The 8,098-nt window shown below is 36.4% G+C and overlaps 1 non-coding gene and 1 pseudogene across 1 annotated transcript; one reads left to right on the top strand and one right to left on the bottom strand.

Annotated features, from left to right (window-relative positions):
- Nucleotides 1–973: 973 nt before the first annotated feature.
- Nucleotides 974–8,098, bottom strand: part of LOC127232528 (melanoma inhibitory activity protein 2-like) — a 30,771-nt pseudogene continuing 23,646 nt past the window's right edge.
- LOC127232529 (small nucleolar RNA SNORA61) lies at nt 3,814–3,942 on the top strand. Its single transcript, XR_007835394.1, has one exon. It is a non-coding gene; the product is annotated as a small nucleolar RNA SNORA61 (small nucleolar RNA).

Below are 8,098 nucleotides of genomic sequence, written 5' to 3'. Positions count from 1 at the left end.
AAGCCAATGGCAATAGATAGCAACAAAGAAAAGAGACATAGAATAGTCTATAGCTTCTCACAAGGTGGGTATGGTAAACTTGGTTCTGAGAATCTTGTTTTAAGTCTGTTTAAAACATTTGAGGGGGGTGGCAGGAAAGACTGTGACAGTATGCACAATTTATGTTTTAGGAGTTATTCTGAGTTTACAGAGAAAAGACAGTGTAGGAAGATATAAAGACATTCATAGGGCTACTGTAATGAACCAACTACTGCTAATGATGGCTTTAACCAGAGTATTGGTAGATGATAAAAAGCCATCAGATTAAAGGTTAAGAAATTTGACAGAATTTGATGATAAGACAAACAAATATGGGACACAAAAGGGGCACTGAAGGATGACTAGCAGCTGCCCTGTTCACAAATACAATGATACTGCCATTTAGTAACTACAACAAAGAATATTAAGCAAGCCTAACTTGCGCAGAAGAAAGGAGTCAGTTTTATATACAATAGGAAGTTCCATCCAAAGACACCGCTCAGATTCCTGGACCCGATGTCAGCATGAGTTTAAGGCAATAATCTGATAAATGTTACCAGATACTGAGAAAGGTAGCTTGGGAATTCCAACATATTTACATTTTGTTCATGAAGAAAATCGTCCAAGACAAAATAACATTCTTAAAAATGAATGATGTAGCCAGGTGATGTAGGGCACTCCTTTAAAACTAGCAGTCAGGAAGCAAAGGCAGGTGGATCTCTCTTAGTTCAAGGCCAGCCTGGTCTACAGAGTGAGTTCCAGGATAGGCTGCAAAGCTACACAGACAAATCCTGTCTTGAAAACACAAACAAACACCAAATTAAAAAAAAAAGAGAACAACATGAATGATTCTATGTAATTGATAACATCCAATAATCAATGTGTAAAGCCTCTAATACATAACATGCATTTAAAGACATTTCACTTGCCATTCACTGGAGTTACCAAACACCTCTCACCTGTGAAGCATCCTTTCATTGTCTTGGTACAGCTCCCTCATCACTGTGATTTTCCTTTGAAGCTTCTGTTTCTCGATTTCAAGTTGTGTATTACCTGACTGCAAAGACACTTGTTCAGACTTGAGACTTCGCATATGCTCTAGACAAAGGTACAAAATCATAAAGAAACTAAAGGAATTAAAGAATTCTTCAGTTCTTAATAAAGAAATTAAAGGAATTTCATACAATTAAAAACATATTAAAAATATTAACGATACACAAAGTTGGTCAGATCACTGTGACTTCAAAACCCACCTACTTTATAAAGATACACAGAGAAGCCTATCTTGAAAACAAAAATCCTTAATCACATGCCTAGGGTTTTTTTAAATGTATATGGAATCACTCAGACAATATACAATTAAAAATATGTCTTAAAATTTAGTGGCTAGAGATGGTAAGGGGAGTGTTTGTTTTTCCAAAGGTCCTGAGTTCAGATCTCAGAAACTACATGGTGGCTCACACAATCTGTAATGGGGTCTGGTGCCCTCATCTGGCTTGCAGGTGTGCATCCAGTCAGAAAATTGTATACATAATAAATAAATAAATCTTAAAGAAAAAAAGATAATTGACAAGATTGGACATGCCCAGGGACATACAGCTATAGACAATTACTATACACAACAGTTCAGTTACTAATACCATAATAAATCAGTCTTTTTTTCAGTCTAAATTGTTCATGTGCTGTCATTCAAACTAGCTGATAATAAGTGTTCATTTCCAGTTTCCTGAGAGACCAAGACTCAAACAAAATGAAGACTGGAAAGAATAATGACTTTTACATTATTTCAACTGCTATACTACTGAATCACCCACAAAATTGGGGAGATAGCTCAGTCAGTAAGGTACTGGCTAAACAAACATGAGGACCAAAGTTTGGGTCATGAGCACCCATATAAGACCTGTCTGAGTGCTGAAAAGGGAAAAAACAAGATCCCAAGGGCTTACTGAGCAGCACAATCCAGGTTTAATGACAGCTTTCTCAATGAATAAGGGGAAAGGAATTGAAGGGAAAGCCTGAATATCTACCTTTGTCCTCTATATACATATGAATACAGACACACACAAAATGGATTAACAATTATAAGTGATTGTGAATTCTGTATGAACTAGCACACCATTATTTTTACATATCTCATTTTTTCTTTCATTATGATTAATACAACTCTACACAGCTCTAATATTAAAATGAGAACCTCAACTCTGACCTGCTCTAAGGTATCATTCCCAAAACATATGTGAACCAATCGAATACAAGAAAAAAAATGCACTATACTTCAAAAGGGCAGTTTCAAAATCATAACAAGGAAAAGTTTAGTAACTATGTGCAATGGGATGTTATTATTCTAAAATGCAAGCTAAATAAACATATGGACCAAAAGAAAAGTTTGTGTCGATACAGTAATAGCAAAGGGAAAATGTACAGGAAATCATGAATAGTTGACTTCTGCAAAAATTGTAAAGCTATATCAGAAAAAAAAAATGCCCATCCATGCTGTCTGCCAGATCTAACAAGTCACTTATCAAGAAATCAATGGTCAATACAAGCTGTAATATAATTGAATCATACTAATGCAAAGAAGCCTTAAAAAACAACACAAATTATTTTACCATTATACACTCAAGCTCTTTTTTCTAGTGTCTTACTTTATCTCATTTTAAAACTTTTAAAACTAAGTGTTTGGGAGACGTGGAGGGCAGGGGCTCAGAAGGAAGGGGACTGGGAAAAAGTATAGCTCAATTCAAAAAACGTTTGTGTGTGTGTGTGTGTGTGTGTGTGTGTGTGTGTGTGTGTGTGTGTGAGTGTTCACCTCAGCCTGCATGCCCAGGTGGGCAAAGGTCAGAGGACAACTAGCAGGGGTCTGTTCTCTCCTTCCACTGGAGACTGAATTCAGACCATCAGGCTCAGAAGAAGGGGCTTTTATGCACTGAACCCAGACACTATAATAGGGCACTGTACAGGCCAGGTGCAGTAATTTTAAGCCTATATAAAGCAGACATGTGAGAAGCTGAGGTAGAAATGTGAGGACTTCAAGAAGCCTGGGGTTACATAGAAACATGCATTTAAAGGAAGGACACTATAAATTACCAAAAAGGCCAGAATCTATGGGAGATGAGAGATGGTTAGAGAAAAATGCTCCCATATGTTAAAAATTAATTATTGAAAAATTTTATGACGCATTAAGGAAAGAATGTTGGGGCTGGAGACATGGCTCAGCAGTTAAGAGCAATGAATGCTCTTCCAGAGAACCTTGGCTCAATTCCGATCACCCACAGGGCAGCTCAAAACTGTCTGTAACTCCAGTTCCAGAGGATCTGACACTCTCACACAGACATATATGTGAGCAAACTCCCAATAAAGTAAATAAATAAAAAACATTAAATAATTTTTTAAAACACCATGGAAAAAGAAAAGGTGGATTTGGAGGAACGCTCTACACACACAAGAGTTTCCCATATTATTTGGTGGGGGGGGGATTAAGACTGGCCAAGAGAAGGAGTAAACAATGGAATAACTGGTGAACTAATTGCTTGCTACACTGGTACTTCCTACTAAGATACATGTACGTTAATGTATGCCTCGATAAAGCTGCCTTGAAAACAGAGTGCCTATTCCTCTCTGTATCTTCCACACTGTTACTACTATTCTCAGATAGCAGCATTTTTTTAATTAGACTAATGTTTTTTCAGGTCTAATAACAATACAATTAGTATAATCAGTGAGTAGGGCAATTTAATCCAATGGTTCAATCTTTTTTAAGCATTTTGCTCATTAAAAGTCTTAAAGGCCTTTGAGACCCTTTTGGTCTTTTTCTCATCAGATCTCAACCCTGGTCTTGAAGGTTATAAAGAAGATAAAGTACACTGAAGCTGGCCTCACAACGATGAAGTCTGGTATAGAGCATAGGTCCAGATTCAAATGGTTCTGGCTATCGTTTGGAAGACAGAATAAGTTAAGAATGAAAAGGAAGAAATGTGAAGTTCTGGGCAGCCGTGGCAATGGTTGACTACATATTGACGTTTCTTGTATTCATTGAGAGGATTATTTTGTTGATGTTGATTTCTGGTAGGTTTATATTCAGCTGTGTAATCAGTGAAGGGGCTTTGCCTGTGATCATAGGTGTAGAGTTAGAAACAGGCAGGAAAAGCATCAGGCAGGTAAAATGAAGCTCTACAAGCAGAAGTTTTTGTCTTATGTTGCATCATTTAAGCAAGTGTAACAGGATCAATAAAGCCTGTTTTGAAAAGAAAATATAGATGAGGAGAAATAAAAAAAAAAAAAAAAAAAGATGCCTGTGGTTCCATTCTGAGTTAACCAGCACAGACATTTGAATATGTCCATCCATTCTTTTCAGATATAAAAATATGAATTTATTTCATTAACACAGTGAGATGTGATATACCTTTTACAGCACAAACACAACTGGCAAAAACTATTTTTCAATGTGAACAAAATCAGCAAACTTTTTTAATGCTTTCCATAAAAAAATATATTTTTACAGGTGTAAAGCCACTCTTGTGTATGCTAATAAATTATATGAATATATTAAAATAGTAGACATTACAAGCTCAAGTCCTGAAGATCACTTTCTCAATTTTAAAAAATGTAAGGAAAAAATTAAATTTAAAACTTTTTAACATCTAAAACTATATCCAACATTGTACTCCTTGTGGTGGCTTGAGTGAAAATGTCACCCTAGGCTCAGAGGATGTGACACTATTAGGAAGTATTGCTTTGTTGGAGGAAGTTGTCACTGAGGGTGAGCTTTGAGGTTTCAGATGCTCAAGACTGACCCAGGGGCACTCTTCCTGCTGCCTGCAGATCTAGATATAGAACTCCTGGATCTTTCCCCAGCACCATGTCTGCCTGTGTGATCTTCTGCAGTGCAATTACTATGGAATACTACTTTATGGTATACTTATAATTTGCAGGCCCTAGAACTCTGAACTATAAGCCAGATCCAATGAATGTCTTCCTTATAAGAGTTGCCATGGTCAAGGTGTCTCTACATAGCAATAGAAACCCTAACAAAGATGCACCATACTCCACATTCTTACATACTTTTAATAATTTACATAAATATAAGAGATAATGGAATACATTTACCACTGACAGTAAAACTCAGAAGTAATTCATTCTCTTTAAGGAGACGTGCTCGTCAAGAACCCTTACCTGTAAGATCATCATTTGTTGCATCTATTTCAGATAACTGAGTATAAATTTGGTTTCTGTCTCCTTCTAGGGTTTTTAACGAAGCACTTAACTTCAAAGAAGGAAAAGAAGAAGAAAAGCAATTATCAATTACACAAAAGAAACACACATCCCCAATATACCCCATACTACTGTTCTGCAGTTATTTTCCCCGTGATGATGTTATCATGGACAACATAAAGACATCAGTGCAGCTGCCAAAGCAGCCTTCACCCTATACAATCAGGACTTTTTACACAGATTAACTAAGAACTGACAGAGGGAATAAACCAGAAGAAAACACAGCTATTATTTATTTCTCAAAAGAGTATATAGAACCATTGGAACCAGAAGAAAAGAATGCACATGGGGAATGATTAAATAAAACAATAATATTCTGAAGATATCTTTAATGGAAGAAATGAGTGTACAATTTGAACATTTCTAAATACTATAATTATAAAAATTTCTAAAGTTGATATAAAAAAAAGAAATTGATAAGGAAATCCTAGGGGCTGGAGAGATAGTACAGTGGCTGCTCTTCCAGTGGACCTGAATTTAAGTCTCTACACGCACATGGCAGCTCACGACTGTCTGTAGCTCCAGTTCCAGGGAATCTCAAACCCTCATAAAAACAAGCATGCTGGCAAACCACCAATGCACAGAAAATTAATACATCAAAAGAAAAAGAAAATTCTCATCATTTATCATATAACCTTATACAAAAAAATTAAAGCAATCTTTAAATTAGTTACTAAGGACACACAGATTTCATGTCTGCTGTAGGTCCTGCTCCTTCTCATCTAGATTTTTACATACTAATACAAACCTCAGTAGCATATATTAGCTTCCTCAAAGCTCCCTTAGGCTGATTACCTACAGTGAAAAATAAAACCATACTTAGTGAACACATCCAAATGAATACATTAGTTCTTTATCTAGTCTTGCAACCCCTCTTCTGGCCAAAATTAAATAATTTGAGGCTGAGCTTACTTGCTCTTGACTCTAATTCCAACATTTCACAGCTAAGACAAGGGGATTCCCATGAGGATAAGGCCAGCCTGGACTCCAAGGTGAATTCCAGGCCAGCTTGACCTACAGCAAGATGTTGTCTCAGTAAAAAGAGTAATTAAAATAAAATAATAATTTATATAAGGTAGAGTGATCTACACTCAGGAAGATAGACAGTGTACTACAGAGACCCAACAAGAACTGAATATTTACCTAAACAGTGTCCATGGACTTAACTATGCTTAGATTCTTATGGCATTACAGCATCCAGGTTAATTAGTCAACCGTGGCTTCAACACTAAAATTATTAATGAACCATGGCTCCAAGTTAAGTACTATTAAACATAAATAGAATTTATGTTTCTTCTATTATAAAATAAAAATGAAAAATACAAATATTTTATATTACTATACCTTACTATAGTTCCCCTTTTGTTATGGAACTTAAGAGCTGTGTTGTTATAATGAAGAAATATAGGCTATAGAGAAGAGCAAAAGAGAAGAAGTCTACAACTCTGAAGAGGTAAAGAAATATTTACACAAAAGACTAGCTAAATAAGGTGGAAAGGGAGCGTGGTATTTCATGAAGATAGACAAAATGTGCCAAGTCTAAGTATATGAGGAGCTCGATACACATGTGGAATGAAGAGGAAACAAGGAGCCAGTCGCCACAAGTCAGTGCACGTTATTCTCTAAGTCATTGTTCACTTCTACATCCAGATTACCATCATCAGTTACATCTTCCCCAAGCACAGAATTCCAGTCTTTCATCCTTAGCAGGCTCTCCATCAGAGACTGGATATTGAGTAAAAAGAGAAAACAAAAAGAGAAGGTAATGACTCATGATAATAGCTTTACAATTTAGAACTTAACTCATCTGAAATTCAATCCTGAGCCAATGAGATGGCTCGGCAGGTAAAAGCATCTGCCACTTAGACTGATAATCTGAGTTTAATCCCCAGAACCCACATGGTAGGAAAATTGCCTCCCAAAATTTGTCTTCTGAACTCCATACCCACATCATGGAATGCACATACCTGACACATACATACACAAGTAAATTTTTAAATATTATAATTTTTTAAATCAATCCCCATGAATAAATCCTTTTGTACCCTAAGTATCTCTCTGCAATTGAGATATGTAAACAGTTGGTTTTATCTTCTAACTCCACATTTAGGGACTATTAATCCTGAAAAACTAACTTGCTGAACATGGTACATCTTTTACCCCACCACTCAGAAGGAATAGGCAGGCAGATCTATGTGAGATGGGAGCCAGCCTGATATAATAAAGTGAGTTCTGGTAAGAAAACACTACCTCTTGAAACACTGTATGCAAAAATAAATATTATGGATATTATGGAAAGGAGGGATGGAGGAAGGCGAGGTAGTGAGGGAAGGAAGGAATGAAGGATGAAGAGAAAAAGGAAAAGAAAGAAGAGAAAACAAAATCAAATACAGTGTTTTATAATGGTTCATTCTTGTTAACTACAAAGCAATAAAATATTTTCTTTTGTGTGTATCATACACACATGAGTATGCAGGTGCACATACAGCTGCAAGAGCATGAGGCAAGAAGATGCAAGTGTCTTCTTCCATCATACTCTACCTTACTGCCTGGAGACAGGACCTCTCATGGAATAAGAACTCCACTATCTCAAAAGCATGGCTGCTCAACAGGGTCTAATCTCCACTGTCTCTGTCCCCTGTGCGGGACTCTCAGGCATGTGCAGCCATGATCTTCTTATGTGGGTGCTTAGAATTCAAACTCAAGACCTTATGTTTGCAGACCAAGTGCACTAACCCACTAAACCATCTCCCCACTCCCTAAAATACTTTCTTTTGACATTCTTTATATTTTTTACTAATTTACAGTT

The sequence above is a fragment of the Phodopus roborovskii genome, unplaced genomic scaffold, assembly GCF_943737965.1.
Source record: "Phodopus roborovskii unplaced genomic scaffold, PHOROB, whole genome shotgun sequence".
In the NCBI taxonomy this organism is placed as follows: domain Eukaryota; kingdom Metazoa; phylum Chordata; class Mammalia; order Rodentia; family Cricetidae; genus Phodopus; species Phodopus roborovskii.
This window is presented reverse-complemented; position numbering and strand designations above follow the sequence as displayed.